Raw genomic sequence first — 23,900 nt, forward strand, 5'->3', positions numbered from 1 at the left:
TAATGTGACATTTATACATATTCAAGTTTCAGGATAACTTCAAGGAACAATATTTTACTGAATGGCAGCTATTTCACATCAAAACCACTAGTGGTAACTATTGCTGTATGAGTAATAATATTGGAACAATAAAATTCATGTTTCAAACAATTTTTTAGTGTAAAAATGTACCATACAATATTTGGTAGATACTTACACTAAAAAATTACTCATTGTTTACCTGAAATTCAAACTTAACTGTGTGTGCTGTATTTTTGTTTGCTAAATCTAAGTGTTGAAGCCAGAAGGAACCTTGCAAATCACAGTTCAATTCCTTAATTCTAAAGGCAAAGTGGGACCAAGAGACATAAATCTCAAGGGAAATTTTCCTTAATGGTGATTGGAAATGCCTCAGAGTCTCTAAATTGTGGGTTTCTTTTCTAGTTCATCTAAGTCCTTCAGAGGAAGGCGGTCTAGAGATAGAAAGACAGGTACAACATTGAGCCTCTGGATCCGGCAGTGCCGGAAGCAATTCTCAAACTTTTCAGTAACATGAGCCAGTAAATGTCCTTAATCACTTGAGCTGGTTTGAATGGTATTTCTATCCTTTTAAACTAACCTTGAGAGTCCACATTAATATTGCAAGGACTTCCACGTTTCACATTTTCTTTTTTTTTTTTTTCAGTTAGAGATAGGGTCTCACTCTGTTGCTCAGGCTGGAGTGTAGTGGTGTGATCATGGTTCACTGCAGCCTCGATGACCTGGGCTCAAGCAATTCTCCAACTTGAGCCTCCAAAGAAGCTGGGACTACAGGTGCTTGCCACTATGCCTGGTTAATTTTTAAATTTTCTGTAGAGATGGCATCTCGTCACTTTGTCCATGCTGGTCTCAAACTCCTGGCCTCAAGAAATCCTCCTGCCTTGGCCTCCCAAAGTGCTAGAATTACAGGTGTGGGCTACTGTGCTCTGCCCACTACCACATTTTCTTATTCAAGTTGATAGACTAATCATCATAGTGCCATCCACACAGTAGAAGTTCAACAAATACTTTTCAAATAAATCATAACCTTGGTTTAGGTTATTGCTTTCATTTTACCATCCAAACATTTTCCTTAATCATACAGTGTTGTTGTTGTGGGGTGTTTTTGTTTGTTTGTTTGTTTTGTTTGAGAACAGGTCTCACTCCATCATCCAGATTGGAGTGCAGTGTTATAGCTCACTACAACCTTGAACTCCCAGGCTCAAGCAATTCTCCTCCTGCTTCAGCCTCCTGAGTAGCTGGGATTACGGGCATGCACCACTATGCCCAGCTAATTTTTTTTATTTTTTGTAGAGAGTAGGTGGGTCTCACTGTCTTGTCCAGGCTAGTCTTGAACTACTGGTCTCAAGTGATCCTCCCACCTTGGCTTCCCAAAGTGTTAGGATTACAGGCATGAGCCCCTGCACCCAGGCTTGTTGCTGCTTTTTAAAAAGAAAGTCTGAATTTCTTTGCCTGGGCACACAAAAAACAAATATATTATTAAAAGAAATATAAACATGTAGAATAATGAAACCAGAGGTCAAATTGTATATCTGTATTGCTTTCTGGAGAATAGCTTTGTTGACTTAAAGGAAAAAAACAGAGGCCAAATTAACATAAGTAGAGGGTTTATTTGGGCCAAGTTTGAGGACTGCAACCAAGGAGCACAGATTCAAGTTGCCTGAATGTATGCCCCAATTAGCAGTAGTTACAAGTGGGTTTTTAAAGGAAAAGAGAAGAGGCAGTTTGTAAGTTGTTTATCAAGAATTGACACTAAAGTAACATAAGGTATTGATTGGCTAAACATCGTTCTTTCTTTTCTCATTTCCCCCTTTTGATCAAAATCTTTCTCTTCTGAAAGCATTGATGATCAAAATTTTAGATGTTTGTCTCATGTCATCGGGAAGGCTCATTCCCAGGTAATCTCATTCCATGTCTGAGGGAAAGAGGACAGGTACTATGGCTTAAGAATTTAGTAATGGCCAGGCACTGTGGCTCACACCTGTAATCCCACCACTTTGGGAGGCCGAGGTGGGAGGATCACTTGAGCTCAGGAGTTGAAGACTAGCTTGGGAAACATAGCGAGGCCCCCATCTCTACACAAAAATATAAAATTAAAAAATTTGAAATTTTAAACTTAAGAATTTAGAGAGGTCTCAAGGCTGAATTGACTGGCAACATAAAGGGACAGAGCAACAAGATCTAGGCCATCCACTTACAGAGGAGCCACAACATGTTGGATCATTTCTTTCTTGATGTTAGACATCTGGAAATACAAAGCATAATCAACTTAAGAACCAAAAATATTGAGATGGGATTTTTCCCCTGACTTTGACCCTCTTTGTGGACAGGAACTGGAGTGGCTCATTTCACTCAGCCTGCAGTCCATGGATGGCTAAGTGTAACAGCTCAGTGAAGGCTCAGAGTGACAGCCTCCTACACCTGCCCTTTTTGACACATGAGTTCTTGTTCAGTGTCCAGGAACAATCAGGTCACACAAACTATTTGAAGGATAGTGTATTTGGAATATTTATTGGGTGATAAAAGTGGCTCTCAGTGGGATGGGGAATCTGAAAGGGGATGGCGAGGGAAGAAGGTGATCTTTCCCTGAAGCTGCACTGTCTGAAGTTAGCGGCGTCTATTCGTAGTTTCTGACACTCAGCTGCATGGATCGCTGATGCTCAGCCGCACGTTTCTCCAATGTTCAGCAGCTTGCATCCCTAACCACTTGTATCAGCTGCTTGTGTTGCTCTGCCAGCTGAAGTCTTTTTATGGGCACAGGATAGGGGAATGGCAGGCCAAAAAGGCAATCATTTGGGCAGAAAATAGGGCCAGCTGTTTTTACTTAGGGCTGAGGGTTCAGGCTTGAGGGTGGTGTTTAGCTGGGAGCCCAGCTGTTCTGTATCAATATGATGCAAATAAGGACAATTATTAACAAAACAATTTGAAATCCAGATCTGAAAGGTGTTTTTATTTCTTAAGGTAACCAATCAAATAAATCATGTAAGGGGTTTGGTCTTTCTAAAGCCATTTAGTCTTTTGGGTGATTCTTTCTAACTGAATTTCTACTTTTCATCCTGGTCTGTAGAACAAGGTGACTAGCTGCAGGTCAGCTCCAGTTGGAGATCTTCTCCAGTGATGGAAGATGACTGCTCAGGTAGGGCTAACTTTTTAAAATGAGAAATGTGAATTCATGAGTAGATGGCCTTGAGTCTGGCTGCACATGTATGGGTTAACAATATCTGATATAGTCCCTTCCAATGGGGTTGGAGAGAAGCTTTTATTTGATGTTGTTTCCAGTAAACAAAATCTCCGGGTTGTAGGCCATGATCTTTGATGGCTTCCTCTCCAAGGAGCTCAATGCTGAAAGAATCCTTAACTAATTTAGAAACGTTAACAAGAAGCTTATAAGGCCTTGGCAAAAATGAGGAACATCACATTTGAGGAGAGCTGGTTTGTAGGCTCCTTCATCCAGGTGCACGGGCCTTGCAGTTATTATTTCAAATGGAGAAAGTTGCTGTTTTCCAAATAGGGTAGAACGTAAATTATGAAAATGGAAGAGGCCGGGCATGATGGCTCATGCCTACAATTCTAGCACTTTGGGAGGCCTAGGCAGGTGGATCACTTGAGCTCCGCTGTTCAAGACCAGCTCGGGCAAAGTGGTGAAATCCTGCCTCTATAAAAAATTAGCTGGGTGTGATGATGCATGCCTGTAGTCCTGGCTACTTGGAGGGCTGAGGTGGGAGGATCACTTGATCCCAGGAAGTTGAGGCTGCAGTGAGCTGAGATTGCACCACTGCAATCTAGGCTGGGCGATGGGTGACAAGTGAGATCCTGTCTCAAAAAAAAGAAAGAAAAGAAAAGAAAAGAAAATGCAAGAGCCTTAGGCCAGGGAAGGGTAAACGTTTCTTTAAACTTTTCCAACTGATTTTTTATTATTCCATTTGTGCATTCCACCATTCTGGAAGACCGAGGGTGGTTTGCACAATGGAAATAATGATTGATCCAATCTCAATCAACTTTGACCATACAAGATAATCAGCAGCAGCAGCAGCAGCAGCACTTTGGTAGGCTGAGACGGGCAGATCATTTGAGGTCAGGAGTTCCAGACCAGCCTGGCCCACATGGCGAAACGCCATCTCTACTAAAAATACAAAAATTAGCCGGGCATGGTGGCACGTGCCTGTAATCCCAGCTACTCAGGAGGCTGAGGCACAAGAATTGCTTGAACCTGGGAGTTAGAGGTTGCAGTGAGCTGAGATTGCGCCACTGCACTCCAGCCTGGGCAACAAAGTGAGACTCCATCTCAAAAAAAAAAAAATTTAACAGCAGGAACGAAAGGAAGTAAAGTACACTTGGGAGAGGGCCAAGTGGGAGACTTGAGAGATCCAAGTGCCCTGTCTGGCCCTTGACTTGGAGTTTTATACATTGGCATGGTTGGAAGGTTTGCATTTCTTCTCTCTCGATTCTTCCCTTGGAGCAGGCTGTCCACATGTAGGGTGGCCAGCCAGCACTTGGGAGGGGCTGCTTGTGCAGTGTGTTTGCTGATGTTGTGTGCATGCTCATTTGAGACATTTTTCCCTTAACCGTCAAGTGTTCTAGAGGAAGGTCATATATCAGTTAAACTCCACCATTTGCCTCTTAATGCCCATGCTTGATCCCACCCAACTCCTGAGATCTTATTGGGAAGCCGCTAATCACCAGCTTCAGGTGTTTTCTATCTATTGGGAGGTGGTCCGTCCATGGTGCCAGCTGCAAACAATTATTATTATTAGAGAAACAGTTTAACAACCCCCTGACCATCACCTGATGGTTGCTTGATGTTCCTGGGGTTGGGGAGAAGCTCTTCCACCCTGCTCATGTCTGCCTAACTGCCTATCTAATAGTTCACACTAGTTTTCAAAAGTTTTTCTCCCTGCTTTATAGACTATCAATCTTTTGATTACCCATTCCATTGCCCTAAACAATTGTCAGCTAGGCAACCCTAAGTTTGCATTGGCAAAGACACAACTCGGCTGAAACAAGGTAGAAAATTCATATTTCAAAGGCACAGAATTTAGATATAAACACCATTATTTGCTGAGACAAAGAAGACAATAGATGGAGGCCCAGTTAAGATTGCTAGGAAAAGTATCTTAAATAGGTAAGGTATGTTACATAAACTTTAAGCCAATGTATTCCCTGTGATAAAAGTGTCCAATGGTTTAGGTGCAAAGAGGGAGATACCCTTACAAATGGAGATTTCCTTAATAGATACAAATTTCTTTTACAAAGAGTTTCAAAATAGCTAAATATCAGAAAGTTATATTTTGGAGACTGATTTAGTTAGAAAGATGGCCTTATTCATTTAGCATCTTTCTTCATTAGATTACTAACTTCAGGGTGGAGCCCGTTAGTGTAAAGGGTAAAGAAAGTATTTGCGGTTTTCAGGGCCTAATATGTAAGTATGTGAAAAGCAGGCACAACCAGAAGGCAGAGCATCTAGATCTTTCAGAATCAAGGATCCCATTTTTATACCAAATTCTGGGTTGCCCAAAAGAGGGAAACACCCTGCAACAGGGCTGCACAACATTCTGCAGCGCTCCTCACTACAAAGACATTCCCCCAAGGCTGGTGGTCACCCAACAGCAGTCAGCCCACTCTGTGATCACCCATTCCCCATGGGATTCTCATCCTTTGGTGGCAAGTGTTTCCACAGCCTCCACATATTCAAACTATACCTTTGTCATCTGATCGTGCAAAGAAACAAGGAGTTCCCTACCAGTGACTTGCCAGCCATCACACCCATCAAAGTTAAGTTGTCTCTCACAGTACAAAGTAATCCCTCATACCCCAAAAGCCAAAGAGATTAGGAAACTCAATACAAACAACAGCAGAGCTTTACATCTGAGAGGAAACTGCCCATGCCCTCTTGAGACTCCACGAAGGAGAGAGAGGACTCCAAGAGGAGGTGTGTGGGTGTGGGGCACCTTTTTCTGTGTTCCTCAAGGGGTATCCAGGCTGCTAGAAGTCTCCCCTAGATTTTTTTTTTTTGAGATGGAATCTCACTCTGTTGCCTGGGCTGGAGTGCAGTGGCGTCATCTTGGCTGACTGCAACCTCCACCTCCCGAGTTCAAGCAATTCTCCTGCCTCAGTCTCCTGAGTAGCTGGGATTACAGGCACATGCCACCATGCCCAGCTAATTTTTTTTTTTTTTCAGTGGAGGCAGGGTTTCACCATGTTAGTCAGGCTGGTCCCCTAGATTTTTTCATGTGGTTTTTAAAGTAGCAAAAGTGAAGAGAAGCAGAAGTAGAAGGAAATAGAAGAGCAAGCCTAGAGTAGCCAATTTGGGAGGTTTTAAGCTGTCTAAAAGGCCGATGAAGTTTTACATTTTTCTCAGTAGAATTGTGTCAACAGGAAAGCAAGCAAACAGAGGGACCAAACGTATTTTACGAAGGGTTTCAGTTGACTGAAAAAAATTCTCAGAAACAGGATCTGAAATAGAAAAAGCAGAGAGACCTTTTTTCCAAAAAAAATTATAGCCTAAATATCAGCTTTTAATTAAGTTGACTTCTGACCATAGAACCGAAAAAAAAAAAAATTCAAACCTCTTATCACATTTCAGCCAGCACAGAGAATAGTTCTCCTTCAATTTGTCTGATTCTAAAACCAGCTTTTTCCAATTGTGCACACACATGAGTTATTTTGGGCATTTCAAGGGACCCTCATTTCAGCCATTGCTGCTTATGACCATCCTGGGTCATGTGGGTCCATTTTCCTAGATATTACAAGAGGACGCCTTGTAAGTGTTGTACATAAAAACCAGCTGGTGTTTCTAAAGGAGGCTGTCCCTTAAAAGAGCACTCTGATTTTGAAGCTTGAATTCCCATAATTTAGGAACCTTTCAAAAGTGACCAAGGCCAGAAATGCGTTTTGCTTTGAGAAGTGTGCTTCTTCTGGGTGTCGCTCCTCAGGGTGTCATCCAAAAGTCAAGACTCTCTCTGTTATGTGTCCCAGACTGCCTCTAACTGCCAGGTGGCAGTAGGGTGCTCAAGGTATTGGGGTAACCAATTCCTTAATTTTTACCTTTCCTGATGAGTTAGATTCCCTAAAATGTTCTTCTGGTGAAAAATACCCTCTGAGGCTGCTTCCCATCCCAGACAATAGTCCTGACACCTCTATAAAGTCTCTAGTCACATAGAACACCTGAATGGGTCAGAGGGAGCAGTTGCCTCTTCTCTTGGAGGTGAGAAAATTCACACTATGCACCTTTCAGTTTGAAACTAACAGGAATTGGTCACACGTGAAAATACAAGTCTAAATTACAAGGAGTCGATAGCAGCTGCAATTTTATTTTACTTTATTTATTAATTGAGATGGGCTTCCACTCTGGACCCTAGGCTGGAGTGTAGTAGTACCATCATAGCTCACTGTAGCCTTGAACTCCTGGGCTTAGGCAGTCCTCTTGCTTCAGCATCCCAAGTAGCTGGGACTGCAGGTACATGCTACTGCATCTGGCTAATTTTTAAATTTTTTGTAGAGATGCCACTGCACCCAGCCAATAGCTGCAATTTTTAAAGCATGCTAAGTAATTTTAGGCAAAAACAAGTGTAACTACTGGTACCAGACTGCCCATACTGTAACATGAACTTCTTGCCCTGAGGTAGAGGCAGAAAAGGCAGTTCTCTGCAGAGCTCTTTACCCAAATCTCCCATTCAGACACTGAGACCAAAGCCCTCACTCTTAGAGGAAAGAGAGGGTTTGACTTTTTTCTTATTTTTTAGAGACAGTGATGGCAGTGGCAGCCTGTCTGGAGCAGCTGCTGTAAAGATGCTGGCTGCAGTAGGGGAAGTACTGCCAGGGCTGCATGCTACATGGAGCCAGCAGGAGCTGGGAACAAGCAGGAGCCCTGCCCACTTCCAAGTTGGCAGGGCAGGAACCCTGTGCTCCCTGAGTGTAGCTGCAGCTGCCCAGCTACAGCTCCAGACCCAGGCGTCCCTGTGCTCTTGGGGGCCCAGGAAGTGCCCCCTGACCCCACAGGCTCAGAAGTGCCTGCTCTCACTCCCTGGCCTCTCCCTGCACTCAGTGCCCACTCTGTTGCAGAAGCAAAGTTGTGGCCAAAGCCAGATGCTGTCGTGACCCAGCCAGGTGTGTGTGCACTTGGGGCAGTGCTGACATGCCACCCTGGCCCCTTTTGGACTTTGGGAACTGACGAGTGCAGGAGGGAGGTGGCAGAGGGTGCTGAGGGCAGCTCGGTGTGGGCCTGCAGGTGCCCCTTAGCATGAACAGCCTGGGTGCTATAGATGTTGTTGGCAGGAGGTAGACAGGTTCCTGGGCAGAAAAGAGCAGGTCCCTACCCACCTTCAAGCCAGGGATGGCCTGAAGCCTGGGGGCCAGGCTGCCACTTCCAGGTGGAGTCCACACCTGGAATGAGAACTTCTGGTGCTTTTTCCGAGCCCATCCATGACCACCCATGGGCCAATTAGCATGCATTTCCTCCCTTCTGAGCTCATAAAAACCCTGGACTCAGACAGATGTAAGGACGACCTGCCTGTGAATAGGAGCTACCCACTCTGGGTCTCCTCTCTCCTGACAGCTGGACACTTATTGGGACAACCTGCCTGCAGAAAGGAGCTACACACTTTGGGTCTCCTGAGAGCTGTTCTGTCGCTCAATGAAGCTCCTCTCTGCTTTGCTCACCCTGCAGTGGTCTGTGTACCTCATTCTTCTTGTACATGGGACAAGAACTCGGGAACCGCCAAATGGCAGGACTGAAAGAGCTGTAACACAAACAGGGCTGAAACATGTGCCCCACCTCCCTGCTTGCCACACTGTGGGCAATGAGAAGGGGAAAAAAGCTGTGGCCCTTCAGGGAGCCCAGACCTAGGGGATCCCCAAGCCAGAGCTGTGACACCCTCTTTGGGGCTCTGTGGTTCCTGGCATCTCCAAGCTTCTGGGTACCACCACATTCACCTCATCCAGATGTGGGTGCCTGCAGCAGAAGCTGTGTGTGGTACATCTGGTCCAGGCACAGCCTCACATGGAGCCGGCACCTGTGCCAGAGGCTGGAGCTGCCTGCCCTGCCGCAGCAGCCAGCGTCCCTGGCTGTGCACAGTGGCCTCACCTTACACTTGCTCACCCACATACCCCTCGCCACTCCATGTCTGGCTTGCCTTTGGCAGGTGTCGGATCCAGGCTGGTAGTGCAAGCTGAGCACAGCCTGACAGGCAGAGTGGGCAGAATGAGCCCAGCAGGTGCAGGCAACACTCAGGCAGAATGTACTGCCAGTCACAGAGGTTTCTGGCTGGTGAAGCAACACCCCAAGGATTCCATGACAACAGGAATCTTACTCACTTGCCCAGGCTAGAGTGCAATGATGTGATCATAGCTCACTGTAACCTCAAATTCCTGGGCTCAAGCAATCCTCTGGCCTCAGCCTCCTGAGTAGTGGGATTACAGGTACATGCCACCATGCTCGGCTAATTTTTAAATTTTTTGTAGGAATGGGATCTTACTCTGTTGCCCAGGCTGGCCTTGAACTCCTGGCCTCAAGCTCTCCTCCTGCCTCAGCCTCCCAAAGTGTTGGGATTACAGAAATGAGGCATCATGCCCAGCCATGAAACAAAGGGTTTGAAAAACACAGCCCAAATAAAATCTAGACCTCAGCTGAAAAGGAAAGGGAGATCCAGATTCAGGACTGAAACTTTTGTGGCCACTGAACCTTCTGGAGTTGGAAGAATACAGTGAGTTTGTGCTGGTACCAAGCACTGAATCAGAGAAGGAATGCCAGATAGTCACCAGGCTGTCATTTTAAATCCTGCTGGTGACATTTTAAATCTGGTGACATACACCAGATATGTCAACCTGAAGGAAAAAAACTGATGCAAAATTAATGTAAGTAGGAAGTGTATTTGGGCCAAGTTTAAGGACTATAACCCAGAAGCATTGATTCAAGTTGCCCTGAATATGTTCTTTGATTAGCAGCAGTTACAAGTTACATCTTATTTATTTATTTATTTATTTGTTTAAATTTAATTTAATTTTTTTTTTTTTTTTGAGACAGAGTCTCACTCAGTCACTGGGGCTGGAGTGCAATGGCGTGATCTCGGCCTACTGCAACCTCCGCCTCCCAGGTTCAAGTAATTCTCCTGCCTCAGCCTCCCAAGCAGCTGGCTGCCATCATGCCCAGCTAATTTTTGTATTTTTGCAGAGACAGGGTTTCACCATGTGGGCCAGGCTGGTCTCAAACTCCTGACCTCAGGTGATCCACCTACCTTGGCCTCCCAAAGTGCTGGGATTACAGGTGTGAGTTACTGCACCCAGCCTTTATTTATTTTTGTTTGAGACAGAGTCTAACTCTGTCACCCAGGCTGGAGTGCAGTGGCACGATCTCGATTTACTGCAATCTCCGCTTCCCAAGTTCAAACGATTCTCCTGCCTCAGCCTCCCGAGTAGCTGGGATTAGAGGTGCATGCCACCATGCCTGGCTAATTTTTGTATTTTTAGTAGAAACGGAGTTTCACCATGTTGTCCAGGCTGGTCTGGAACTCCTGACCTCCAGCGACCCACCCACCTCGGCCTCCCAAATTCCTTGGATTACAGACATGAGCCACTGCACCCGGCCACAAGTCAGTTTTTAAAGGAAAAAAAGAAGAGGCAGTTTCTAAGTTGTTCACCAAGAATTTACATTAAGATAACATAAGCTGTTGATTGGCTTGTTCCTTGCATTACATTGTTCCTTGTAGCCCAAATTCTAGAAATATAAAGATAATGAGTGAGGCAGCTAGTGAGGAAACTACAGAGAAGAAAAGAAAGAATAAAATTCAAAGAATTGCCCCTGGGCATGTTGGGCAGCAGGATTATTACTGAAGTTCTATCCTCGTGTCTCTCCGGTCCTGTTGAATGTTGCATACCACAGATAGCTCAAAGTGTTCTGACCTATTTTTCTTTTCTCAGTTTAAACATAGAAGTAGCCAAATTGAATAATTCTATACTTCCAGACTACATCCATTCTTCTTCTCCTCCATTTAGTCTTAGTCTCTCAGAATAAGAAATGAAGAAGGACTGGTGTGGTGGCTCATGCCTATAATCCCAGCACTTTGGGGGACCAAGGCAGGAGGATTACTTGAGGCCATGAGTTCAATGGCAGTCCAGGCAACCCAGTGAGACCCCATCTCTACAGAAAAATTTAAAAATTAGCTGGTTGTGGTGGTGCATGAGGCTAAAATGGGAGAATTGCTTGAGCTCAGGAGTTCCAGGCTGCAGTGAGCTATGATTGCATCGCTGCATGGCAGCCTCGGTGACAGAGCAAGACCATGTCTTTAAAAAAAAAATGGCGGTTGGGGGGTGAATACAGGGATGTAGACATCCATAGTAACTTTAGAAATTAAAAAGATATTTTAGCATGAATATATTTCTAAATAATATATTTCTAAAACTAAAATCCCCTTTTTTATAATTTATTGTTTCATTCTCGGGACAAAACCCTCAACTTTACAGATGTGTTATTTTAGCATATTTACTTATTTACACCCAGATGTGAGAATTTAGCCCCTATACATCAAAAGCCATTTGAATAGCTGGACTGGTGTTTTCCTCTTTCTCTTTCTCTTAATTCTCCAAGACAGTCACATTTCTGAATGCAGATTCTGCAGGCCTCATTCTGGTAGCAGCCCTTCTGGAGCTGAGCTTCTTGGACATTTGAAAGTCAATCTCCAAGACAGTTTATATTCAGTTTCATATGAATATTGAGGAGTACCAGAATATGCCAACCTAAAATATGCCTATTTGGCATTTGGCTTATTTTGCGCTAAAGCCCGCTGAGAACCAGAAGACCAGGAGATTACATTTAGAAAGTCAATTTACATATAGAAATGGTGCTTCCCTCTGTACCAGGAGGAAGAGGATCCTTAACAACTCCTATCAATGGAGAAGGCACTTCCATCTGCATAACAAACCAATGACCCTTGTTTACCATACTTTTCCTGGTCACCTACCCCTGACTTGCCTCCCCCATGCAGAAGCCTAAAACTCTTCTTTCCTTGTTTAAGTCTAAGATGATAGAAAGCCAACTTCTAACCACCTAATGAAGTCGATCAATTCTGAGTATGCCCATATGTAAGCACCAGGCATATGCTAATAAATGTCTGTTTATTTTTTTCTTGTTAATCTTCTTTAGCCAGCCTAATTTACATGGCACCAGCTGGAGAACTTAAGATGAGTGAAAGAGGAGTTTTTTCCCTCCTCTACAGTATCTATTTCTGCATTGGAAATGGACCCACATATACACTTAAACACAGCCTTCTAAACCACCCGGCATTCAAAGGTGACACTGTCACCTACCAACCCCGACATCCAGTAAACTCATTGCTTTAGATTGAATTTCAGATCATTTCATTGTGAAAGAAAAGTAAAAAGTAGGAACTCCCAATTCATTATGCCAAAAGAGAAAAGTTAAGCTTGAAAACTGAGTCACAAAAAACAGCAACAAAAAAACTGCCTTTCCTTTTGCTCCTAAACTGAAAGGTACAGATAAAAGGCCACATGCCTCCACAGAGGACCTCCCACCTTGACCCTGAAAATGAAAATTAACAGCTTATTTCTATGGGTGCAGGACAAGAGTGAAGCAGGCGATACAGAAGAAAAAACAAATTTTCTTCCTTTCCTTTGGTATGAGCAGCTTCCCCCTTGAATCCCTCCTGCCTCGTGTGATTGTACCCTGCTTTGCAAGCTTTTATGAGTTTATAGGTTCCTGTTTTCTGTAACTAGTGTCTGTAAGTCTGTTTTTCATCTGAGTAGCACCATGGAGGTCATGAGACAAGCTTGAGCAATCTTAGATTGCAGCCATCTGGGCGCCATAGTGGAGGACACGAGGTAAGATTGTGCAGGCATCTTGAGCAAGCCTAGATAACAGCCACCTGGCCCGCATAGCAAGAGTCACATGAAAGTCTGAGTTATGAGCCTGTCCCTGTTTGATAAACTGCCTTTGTTCTGCTACTGTAAACCTGCTTTCGTGCCACTGCATTTCGAGCCACAGATGCATGTATAAAAGTCAAGTCCTGTCTTTGTTTGGGTCTCAGCCTTTTGGATGCAAATCTGCTGAGCCGGTGCACCTAAATAAAATCCTCCTGTCCCACCTATTGGTCTCTCCAGTTCCTTCATTCCCACAACAAGAGGAGATTAGAAATTGTCTCCCCTACTTTAGACAAATGCATATTTGACTGCTTCATCTACTCTACGATTACTTTTTTTTTTGAGACAAAGTCTCGCTCTGTTGCCAAGGCCAGAGTGCAGTGGCACAATCTCAGCTCACTGCAACCTCCACCTCCCGGGTTCAAGTGATTCTCCTGCCTCAGTCTCCTGAGTAGCTGGAATTACAGGTACATGCAACCACACCTGGCTAATTTTTGTATTTTTAGTAGAGACAAGGTTTTGCCATGTTGGCCAGGCTAGTCTCAAACTCATGACCTCAGGTGATCCACCTGCCTCGGCCTCCCAAAGTGCTGGGATTACAGGTGTGAGCCACCATGTCTGGCCTATTTTTTCTTATGTAAAGTACAGATTTACTGATTGTGAGATGAATGCATAATTGACTGATTCCTCTACCCTCTCCTTTTCATGTGCAATATGTGGATTCACAAGAATGTCACCATACCCTCCCTCTTTTTTTCTTTCCCCTTTCCCTTCGTGTCCAGTTTTCCCCTTTAAATGTTGAAACCTTCAAAATCCTCTTCGGGGCCAGCCGCAGTGCCTCACATCTGTAATCCCAGAATTTTGGGAGGCCGAGGCAGGCAGCTCACCTGAGGTCAGGAGTTGGAGACCACCCTGGCCAACATGGCAAAATAACCGTCTCCACTAAAAAATACAAAAATTAGCTGGACATGGTGGTGCATGCCTGTAATCCCAGCTACTTGGGAGGCTGAGGCAGGAGAATTGCTTGAACTGGCGAGGCAGGTGTTGAACCCAAGAGGCGGAGGTTGAAGTGAGCTGAGATTGTGCCATTACACTCCAGCCTGGGTGACAGAATGAGAATCGGAAGGAAGGAAGGAAGGAAGGAAGGAAGGAAGGCAGGCAGGAAGGCAGGAAGGAAGAAAGGAAGGAAGGAAGAAAGGAAGGTTGGTCTTCAGAAAAAGTATGGGCTGCAGATCCTACTGTGGCTTGTGTCTCTTTTTCCTGGGTGTGTCCTCAACTTCAGCAAAATAAACCTCTAAGCTGATTGAGACCTGTCTCAGATACTTTTTGGTTTATACCACCAATAGATAGTTATAAATATTTTCCCCATTAACATCTAGTTTTGGGTGTTGAGGTAAGTTTTCCAGTAAAATTAACACTGGAAGAAGTGTTAGAGTAAAATGTTATAATTCTTTAGATGATTCTATCTTGTTTTGTATCCAAACCTTGAATCTCAATATTATTAAAAGTGAATTTTCTGGCTGGGCATGGTGGCTCATGCCTATAATCCCAGCACTTTGGGAGGCCAAGGTGGGGAGATTGCTTAAAGCCAGGGGTTCAAGACCAGCTTGGGCAACACAGCAAGACCACATCTCCACTAAAAGTAAAAAATATTATCTGGGTGTGATGGTGCACACCTGTAGTCCTAGCTACTCAGGAGGCTGATGTGGGAGGATCTCTTGAGCCTAGGAGACTGAGGCTGCAATGACCTGTGATTGCACCACTGCACTACATACAGCCCAGGTGACAGAGTGAGATTGTCTCAAAAAAAAAAAGTGAATTTTCTTAACATCATGATAACAAAATAGCAAATATGCTTTTCACTCCAGCAAACACCCAACACCCAACACCCTGACCAATTTAATATAGTTGGTAACCATAATGTCTGAAGAACTTCAGTGATTTTCCCTCTTCCTTACATCTCATTGTACATTCACCAAGCTCTCTTTGGACCCTCAAAAATAAAATTCTTGAGATTCACTTCGTCTGTGAGATCCTGTCACAGTTACATTAAATGACAAGAGATTCATTTGTTTGTTTTTGGAATCTGAATGGTCTCCAAATTACTTTAGGGCTCATTCAAACATGAAAAGTAGTCCTAGACCACAAACATAGAACCCAGAAAAAATCTGGGACTGAAAAGGGCAAATTGCATCATGACCTCAGATTTTTCCAAATTGAAATTATTTGCATGAATATTATCTGATACACAAAGGTCACATCCATTTGATTCTTATTCCCTGACTACTCAGCCTCACCCCAGCTGTTCACCACAGTCTGCACCTGCAGGCCCAACCCCCTTTAAGGACCCCTCAGATTTCAGAATAAGGAATTGCATATGGTGTGACCCGAGGAAATCTCCACTAGCGAGTAAAGTTTATAAGTGATTCCTTCCCTCCTTCTTTCCTTCCTTTCTTCCTCCTTCCTTCCTTCTTCTTTGCCTTTTCCTCTCTTCCACCCTTCTCCCTCCTCTTCCTTCTTCCTCTCTCTCTCTTTTTCTTTCCCCCTTCCTCCTTCCCTCTCCCTTTCTGTCCCCTTTGTCCTTTCCCTCCTCTGTCTCCTTTTGGAATGATTTTAACATTCTAGGTCTCCATGAGAACTTCAGGCATTGGCTTCCTTAATCTGAAGTCTTGCTAACATGTACTAATTTCTGGATTTCCAATAACCTAGTCTCCCCAGATTAGGAGCCTGACTCCAGTCAAAATCAATAAATACCATTGACTTGATCTGGTTTTGATTTGGTTCTTGTCGCTTATAATCCTGCATTTCTTAACTAATACAGGAACACTCTTACATGTTTCTTGCTAATTACCGTTTTTCCAAGGCTTGGTTCGGTTTGTCATATCCCTCAAATCATTTTAGCACCTCCTGATTTACAACCTGGGTTCCTAAATACTTTTGAATCTTTTAACTCACCCGTAAAAGAAGCCACCACTCAGCTGAGTACAGTGGTGTGCTCCTGTAGTCCCTCCCAGCTACTTGGAAGGCTAAGGCAGGAGGACCCCTTGAGGCCAAAAGTTTGAGGCTACAGTTCCTATGATCATATCTTTGAATAGCCATTGCATTTCTGTATTCCAGCCTAGGCAAGATAGCAAAATCTTCTCTAAAATAAAAAAAAAAGAATCCTCTCACTTCTAATGAATGGGCAGTGAGTAGATCATGCATGGGATTGTGCTTTTCTTTCTTACCACTGCTTATTGGGCCAGAAACCTGATCGGACAGAGGCCAGTCAACTAGTCAATCCACAGATATTAATTATTATACTGCACTGAGACCATGGTGCAGTTGGAACCAAGAGCAAGATGAAAAAGCAGAGGTTAAGTATTTGGCAGAAAAAGAATGCAGCAGAGGTGGAGAAAAAATAGTTTGTTCCAGGAACTTTATACTTATTATCTCTCTCGGAGATGTCAATGCTATGGATATAACAGAACAGAAACAACAGACTTTCAAAGGCACTGTAGATTTCCATAAACAGTATATAGCAATTTATCCTGTGATTTACATAAGAAAATGTTCAAAGGTTTAGCTACAAGTTTTTTTGCCATGTGTTATCTATAATAGAAAAATATTGAATATGTTAAATCTAAGAAAAATTCCATAAGTAAGTTACGCTGCATCCATCTAATGGATTTTTTTTTTTTTTTTTTTTGGAGACAGAGTCTTCCTCTGTCACTCAGGCTGGTGTGCAGTGGTGCATTCTCAGCTCACTGCAACCTTCACCTCCCAGGTTTAAGCAATTCTCATGTCTCAGCCTCCAGAGTAGCTGGAATTACAGGTACACACCACCCCGCCCAGCTAATTTTTTGTATTTTTAGTAGAGATGGCATTTCACTATGTTGGCCAGGCTGTTCTCAAACTCCTGGCTTCAAGTGATCCGCCTGCCTCAGCCTCTCAAAGTTCTAGGATTATATGCATGAGCCACCATGTCGAGCCCCATCTAATGGAATATTAAACTCGCATTTTAAAAATACAGGTATGGTGGCCCATACCTGTAATTCCCACACTTTGGGAAGCTGAGGCAGGTGGATCACCTGAGGTCAGGAGTTTGAGACTAGCCTGACCACCATGGTAAAACCTCATCTCTACTAAAAATACAAAATTAGCTAGGCGTGGTGGTGCATGCCTGTAATCCCAGCTACTTGTGAGGCTGTGGCAGGACAATTGCTTGAACCTAGGGGGCGGAGGTTGCAGTGAGCCGAGATCACGCCATTGCACTCCAGCCTGGGCAACAAGAGCAAAACTCTGTCTCAAAAAAAAACTATTCCATATATATATAATTGTTATCATGGAGTGATCTCTAAGCTACACTATTAACTAAAAAGAGCTTGCTATAAGCAATATGCATATATAATACCATTTAAATAAAATAATGTGTTTGTGTTTGTAGAGAAAGACTTCAAAGCATTGTTACTAAAACACACTTATTGCTTCTGGGCCAAAAGAAATGTGAATAAATAACTTTTACTTTTTTATTCACATTTTTCTTAGTTGCTTGAATTATCTACATGATTATGTGTGACCTTTATAAGGATTTTAAACACCACAATAATATGTTCTGTTATTGAGTTTTTAAAAAACTCCAGATTTTTGATCACTATTATTCTGTGGTCCTATTTTTTGTTTGTTTGTTTTTTTCTTTTTCTTTTTTTTTTTTGAGACAGAGTCTTACTTTGTCGCCAGGCTAGGGTGCAGTGGCACAATCTCCGTTCACTGCAACCTCTGCCTCCCTGGTTCAAGCGATTCTCCTGCCTCAGCCTCCCGAGTAGCTGGGATTACAGGCACATGTCACCACACCCAGCTAATTTTTGTATTTTTAGTAGAGACAGGGTTTCACCATGTTGGCCAGGATAGTCTCGATCTCCTGACCTCATGATCCACCCGCCTTGGCCTCCCAAAGTGATGTTTGTTTTTTATTATATAAATTTAAGTGTATAATATGATATTTTTATATACACATACATAGTAAAATAATTACTACAAGTAAGGAATTTAACATATCCATCATCTCATTTAGTTAGTTTTGTGGTGGGGGGAGGATCACCTAAATCTACTGTCTTTGAAAAATTTTAGTATACCATATCAATATGGTTTGGCTCTGTGTCCCCACCAAAATCTCATCTCCAACTGTAATTGCCATAATCCCCACATGTCAAGGGAGGGACCTAGTGGGAGGTGATTGGGTCATGGGGGCGGTTTCCCCCATGCTGTTCTTGTGATAGTGAGTTCTCACGTGATCTGATAGTTTTATAAGGGGCTCTTCCCCCTTTGCTCTCTTCCTCTCCTCCATCGCCAAGTAAGACATGCCTACTTCTCCTTCCGCCATGACTGTAAGTTTCCTGAGGCCTCCCCAGCCACGCAAAACTGTGAGTCAATTAAACCTCTTTCCTTTATAAATGACACAGTCTCTGGCAGTTCTTTATAGCGCTGTGAGAATGACTATTACAAATATGAATAACCAGTCTCATGCTGTACTTTAAGTCTCTTTATTCATCCTATATAACTGCAACTTTGTACACTTGACCTGCATCTCTCCATCCCCCTCCTGCCCCACCTCTAGTAACCATCTATGGTCCATTTTTTTAAAAACATATATTCAAAGGGGAAAAAGGCTGAAAGCAATGTGTTAATACTAGTTAATACTAGTATTACAGGTGGTGGCTTCTCCTCCTCCTCCTCCTCCTTCCTCTTCTGCTAGCATTTGTTTTCTTATTTTTCTAGAAGGAAAATATGTTACCTGTATAAAAATTTTCTAGAGTTAATGTTAAAAGTACTCAAAGGGTAAAGATCTGCTATATGCAAGGAAATCAGTGAAAAAAAAATCCCCGACTAGTGTCAAAGATAAGCAAAACCAACATTAGTTAAAGTAGTAAAAACATTTTATTCAGGACTGCAGTAGGGGAAAGAGCAAAGCTCCATCCTGCTCAAATGACCTGGGACTTAACTTTCTTCCAAAAATTATGGGATGAAGAATCAGAATGGTGTCCACAGAGAATTTCAATTTAAATATTATTTCTAATATTTACTGGCTCCCTCAGCAAGAAGAAAAAACGTTATGTTCTTTTAATACCTGGTTTGGATTGCTCTTACGGACTAGGATGACCTGTTTGCCAGTTCCAGCAAATGGCAGCAGTTTCCTTGTCTCAGACTACTCTGTAAGCTTATGGGGGAAAAAATTAAAAGCAATTAGATTGAGATAGGCTTGTAAGACAATGAATTAAAACTCCAAAAGGAACAGGGGATGTAATAATTTCTGTGTGATGGCAAATTCTCTTTGTATAAAACTCATTTTTAACATGAGTTTTCAGGGTGCTAAAACTGAAATTAAATTGAGGGTATGCTTAAATACTCTCTCTCAACACCTATTTTAAAACATAAAGTGAAGTTGACTAAATTAACCTTTTTTGAAAAGTTAGCTATTGTCAAACAAATTCATTTTCTCACAAAATGTGCAATTATAATTCTTTAAAATCTGAACAAAGAAGATAAAGGCAATTTCATTTCAAAACCATAAAAATATAATGTTTAAGGTGGCTTCAGATTGATTTTTAAGGCAAATGTAATATTTTCATCTGCTCCTTGGATGTATTTATTTCCTTGGTGCCAAATATTTGTTGATTTTGTGTCATTAAATTTAAAAACCAACTTCATGAGCCCAGGGGTGACCAATCTGTGCTGCTTATGGCTCTTCAAAGCTTGTCTAACCTTGTATGTACACTTTTTAAATTTTGGATTTGCTTTTACTGTTTAAAAATGCCTTTACTAATTATATAATACCATGAAAAATATATATATATCCTCTGAAAGACTTAAAATGACATTACAAGGCAAAGATACACAAGAACACTACAACCAACACCAGCAATCTGAGAGGTATTTTTATAACAATCTTTTTTCTTGTGGGGAGGTGGGATGAGCAGAAGGGAGAATGGGTGAGTAGGGTGGGTCTTTCAATGAATGGCATTGATAAATTCTGACATCTAACCTGAACCATGCCTTGCATTAGTTTCTTTAATGCCAACTTAATGTGGTGGTGTTTTTTTTTTAATTAATACTTTAATGGTAGTTGCTCCCTTAAGCATAGCCACATCCTTTAGTAAAGCAAAAGGAAAACGTGATTATAATATAAAGCAAATAATAGTGAATGGTCACTAACTCAGAAGAAATCACAGATTGGATATATAGGTCAAGTTTAAAAATGTTGATATGTAACCAAAAGGGAGTACTACTTAGGCATACCAAGAAGGAACTGGGGAACTCAATGAGAAGCCTCTCATCTCACCCAAAATGGCAGCTCAGTGAGGTGTCTGAATTGGTGATGGAAAAGCTGCTGAGAGTGAACGCATAAAGCAGTGCCCTGGCCCAGTGGTCCCTAACTCTTTATGGTTCTGTTTGTGGGATTGTGTCTGTTGGTAGTGGCCTTTTGAACCAGGATCTGTAGGGCCTTCATGTTATTCTCTAGAATAAAATCCAGATTCTACAATCTAGAGTCTAGATTGTAGATTTTAGTGTTTGAGAGCCTCCGAGCTGCCCAGCTACCAAGTTTGAATTGTGCCCTTTCTCAAAGCTGATGTAGGGGTCCCCTCGTGTTCAACCCAGCTATTATCCAGTCAGATCAGACCACACGGCAGCATGCCACAGTGTGCCAAGAGAAGCGAATGTTGGCTGCCATGTCATTAATCCTTACTGTATAACTCCAGAGATTGTACACCAACTATTCAAAAGCGGTCCAGGCTTTTCTTTTTCTCTTTTTTTAAATTTATTTTTAATTTTTGTGGGTACCTAGTATGTGTATATATTTATGGGGCACATGAGGCATTTTGATATAGACATACAATGTGTAATAATTACATCAGGGTAAATGGGATATCTATCACCTCAAGCATTCATCCTTTGTGTTACAATCAAATAACTTTTAGTTATTTTAAAATGCACAATAAATTATTGTTGGCTACAGTCACCCTGTTGTGATATCAAATACTAGACTTTTTCTTTTTTTTTGAGGTGGAGTCTCACTCTGTTGCCCAGGCTGGAGTGCAGTGGTGCAATCTCAGCTCACTGCAACCTCCGCCTCCCAGGTTCAAGCCATTCTCTTGCCTCAGCCTCCCAAGTAGCTGGGATTATAGGCACAAGCCACCACGCCTGGCTCAAATACTAGATCTTATTCATTCTGCTTAACTATATTTTTGTCCCCATTAACCATCCCCATTCCACCTAACCCACCCCACTTACACTACTCTCCCCAGCCTCTGGCAACCATCCTTCTACTCTCTATCTCCTTGAGTTCAATTGTTTTAATTTTAAGCTCCCACAAATAAGTGGGAACATGTGAAGTTTGTCTTTTCGTGCCTGGCTTATTTTCTTTAACATAATGACCTCCAATTCAAGCTATGTTGTTGCAAATGATAGAATCTCATTCATTTTATGGCTGAATAGTACTCCATTGTGTATATGTAGCACATTTTCTTTATCCGTTCCTCTGTTGATGGACACTTAGCATGCTTCCAAATCTTGGCTATTGAGAATAGTGCTGCAATAAAAATGGGCATACAGATATCTCTTTGATATATTGATTGCCTTTCTTTTGGGTATATACCTAGAAGTGAGATTGCTGGATCACATGACAGTTCTATTTTTAGTTTTTTGAGGAACCTCCAAACTGTTCTCCGTAGTGATTGTACTAATCAACATCTCCACCAATAGTGTAGGAGGGTTCCCTTTACTCCGCATCTTCACCAGTATTCATTATTGCCTGTCGAAAAAGCCACTCTTTAAACTGAGGTGAGATTATATCTCATTATAGTTTTGGTTTGCATTTCTCTGATGACCAATGATGTTGAGCACCTTTTCATATGCCTGTTTGCCATTTGCATGTCTTCTTTTGAGAAATGTTATTCACATATTTTAAAATCAGATTCTTAGATTTCTTTCCTATAGAGTTGTTTGAGCTCATTATATATTCTGGTTTTTAACCCCTTGTCAGATGGATAATTTGCAAATATTCTCTCCCATTGTATGGGTTATCTTCTCACATTGTTGATTGTTTCCTTTGCTGTGCAGAAGCTTTTTAACTTGATGTGATTCCATTTTTCCATTTTCACTTTGGTTGCCTACGCTTGTTGGGCATTACCTAAGAAATCTTTGCCCAGACCTATGTCCTGGAAAGTTTCCCCAAAGTTTTCTTTTAGTAGTTTCATAGTTTGAGGTCTTAGACTTAAGTCTTTAATCCATTCTGATTTTTTTTTTTTTTAGATGAAGTCTGGCTCTGTCATCCAGGCTGGAGTGCAGTGGCACCATCTCGGCTCATTGCAACCTCCGCCTCCTGGGTTCAAGCGATTCTCCTGCCTCAGCCTCCCAAGTAGCTGGGATTACAGACACCTGCCACCATGTCAGGCTAATTTTTTGTATTTTTAGTAGAGATGGGGCTTCACCATGTTGGCCAGGCTGGTCTTGAACTCCTGACTTCAAGTGATCCACCTGCCTCGGCCTCCCAAAGTGCTGGGATTACGGACAAGAGCCACCGCGCCTGGCCAATCCATTCTGATGTGATTGTTGTATATGTTGAGATAGGGATCTAGTTTCATTCTTCCGTGCATAGATATCCAGTTTCCCCAGCACCATTTATTGATGAGACTGTCCTTTCCCCAGTGTATGTTCTTGGCACCTTTGTTGAAAATGAATTACTGTAGATGCATGAATTCCTTTCTCGGTTCTCTATTCTGTTCCGTTGGTCTATGTGTCTGTTTTCATGTTAGTGTATATGTAGCACATTTTCTTTATCCATTCCTCTGCTGATGGACACTTAGGTTGCTTCCAAATCTTGGCTATTGTAGATAGTGCTGCTGTATCGGTTACTATAGCTCTGTAGTATAATTCAAAGTCAGGTAATGTGATTCCTCCAGTTTTATTTCCTTTGCTCAGAATAGCTTTGGCTATTTGGTTTTTTTGTGGTTCCATACAAATTTTAGGATGATTTTTTTATTTTTCTTTTTGTTTTTAGTATACTTTAAGTTTTAGGGTACATGTGCACAATGTGCAGGTTTGTTACATATGTATACCTGTGCCATGTTGGTGTGCTGCACCCATTAACTCGTCATTTAACATTAGGTATATCTCCTAATGCTATCCCCCCCGCCCCCCACCCCACAACAGGCCCGGTGTGTGATGTTCCCCTTCCTGTGTCCATGTGTTCTCATTGCTCAATTCCCACCTATGAGTGAGAACATGCAGTGTTTGGTTTCTTGTCCTTGCAATAGTTTGCTGAGAATGATGGTTTCCAGCTTCATCCATGTCCCTACAAAGGACATGAACTCATCATTTTTTATGGCTGCATAGTATTCCATGGCATATATGTGCCACATTTTCTTAATCCAGTCTATCATTGTTGGACATTTGGGTTGGCTCCAAGTCTTTGCTATTGTGAATAGTGCCACAATAAACATACGGGTGCATGTGTCTTTATAGCAGCATGATTTATAATCCTTTGGGTATATACCCAGTAATGGGATGGCTGGGTCAAATGGTATTTCTAGTTCTAGATCCCTGAGGAATTGCCACACTGACTTCCACAATGGTTGAACTAGTTTACAGTCCTACCAACAGTGTAAAAGTGTCCCTATTTCTCCACATCCTCTCCAGCACCTGTTGTTTCCTGACTTTTTAATGATTGCCATTCTAACTGGTGTGAGATGGTATCTCATTGTGGTTTTGATTTGCATTTCTCTGATGGCCAGTGATGATGAGCATTTTTTCATGTGTCTTTTGGCTGCATAAATGTCTTCTTTTGAGAAGCATCTCTTCATATCCTTCACCCACTTTTTGATGGGGTTGTTTGTTTTTTTCTTGTAAATTTGTTGGAGTTCATTGTAGATTCTGGATATTAGCCCTTTGTCAGATGAGTAGATTGCAAAAATTTTCTCCGATTCTGTAGGTTGCCTGTTCACTCTGATGGTAGTTTCTTTTGCTGTGCAGAAGCT

This window comes from Pongo pygmaeus, chromosome 11, assembly GCF_028885625.2.
Source record: "Pongo pygmaeus isolate AG05252 chromosome 11, NHGRI_mPonPyg2-v2.0_pri, whole genome shotgun sequence".
In the NCBI taxonomy this organism is placed as follows: Eukaryota; Metazoa; Chordata; class Mammalia; order Primates; family Hominidae; genus Pongo; species Pongo pygmaeus.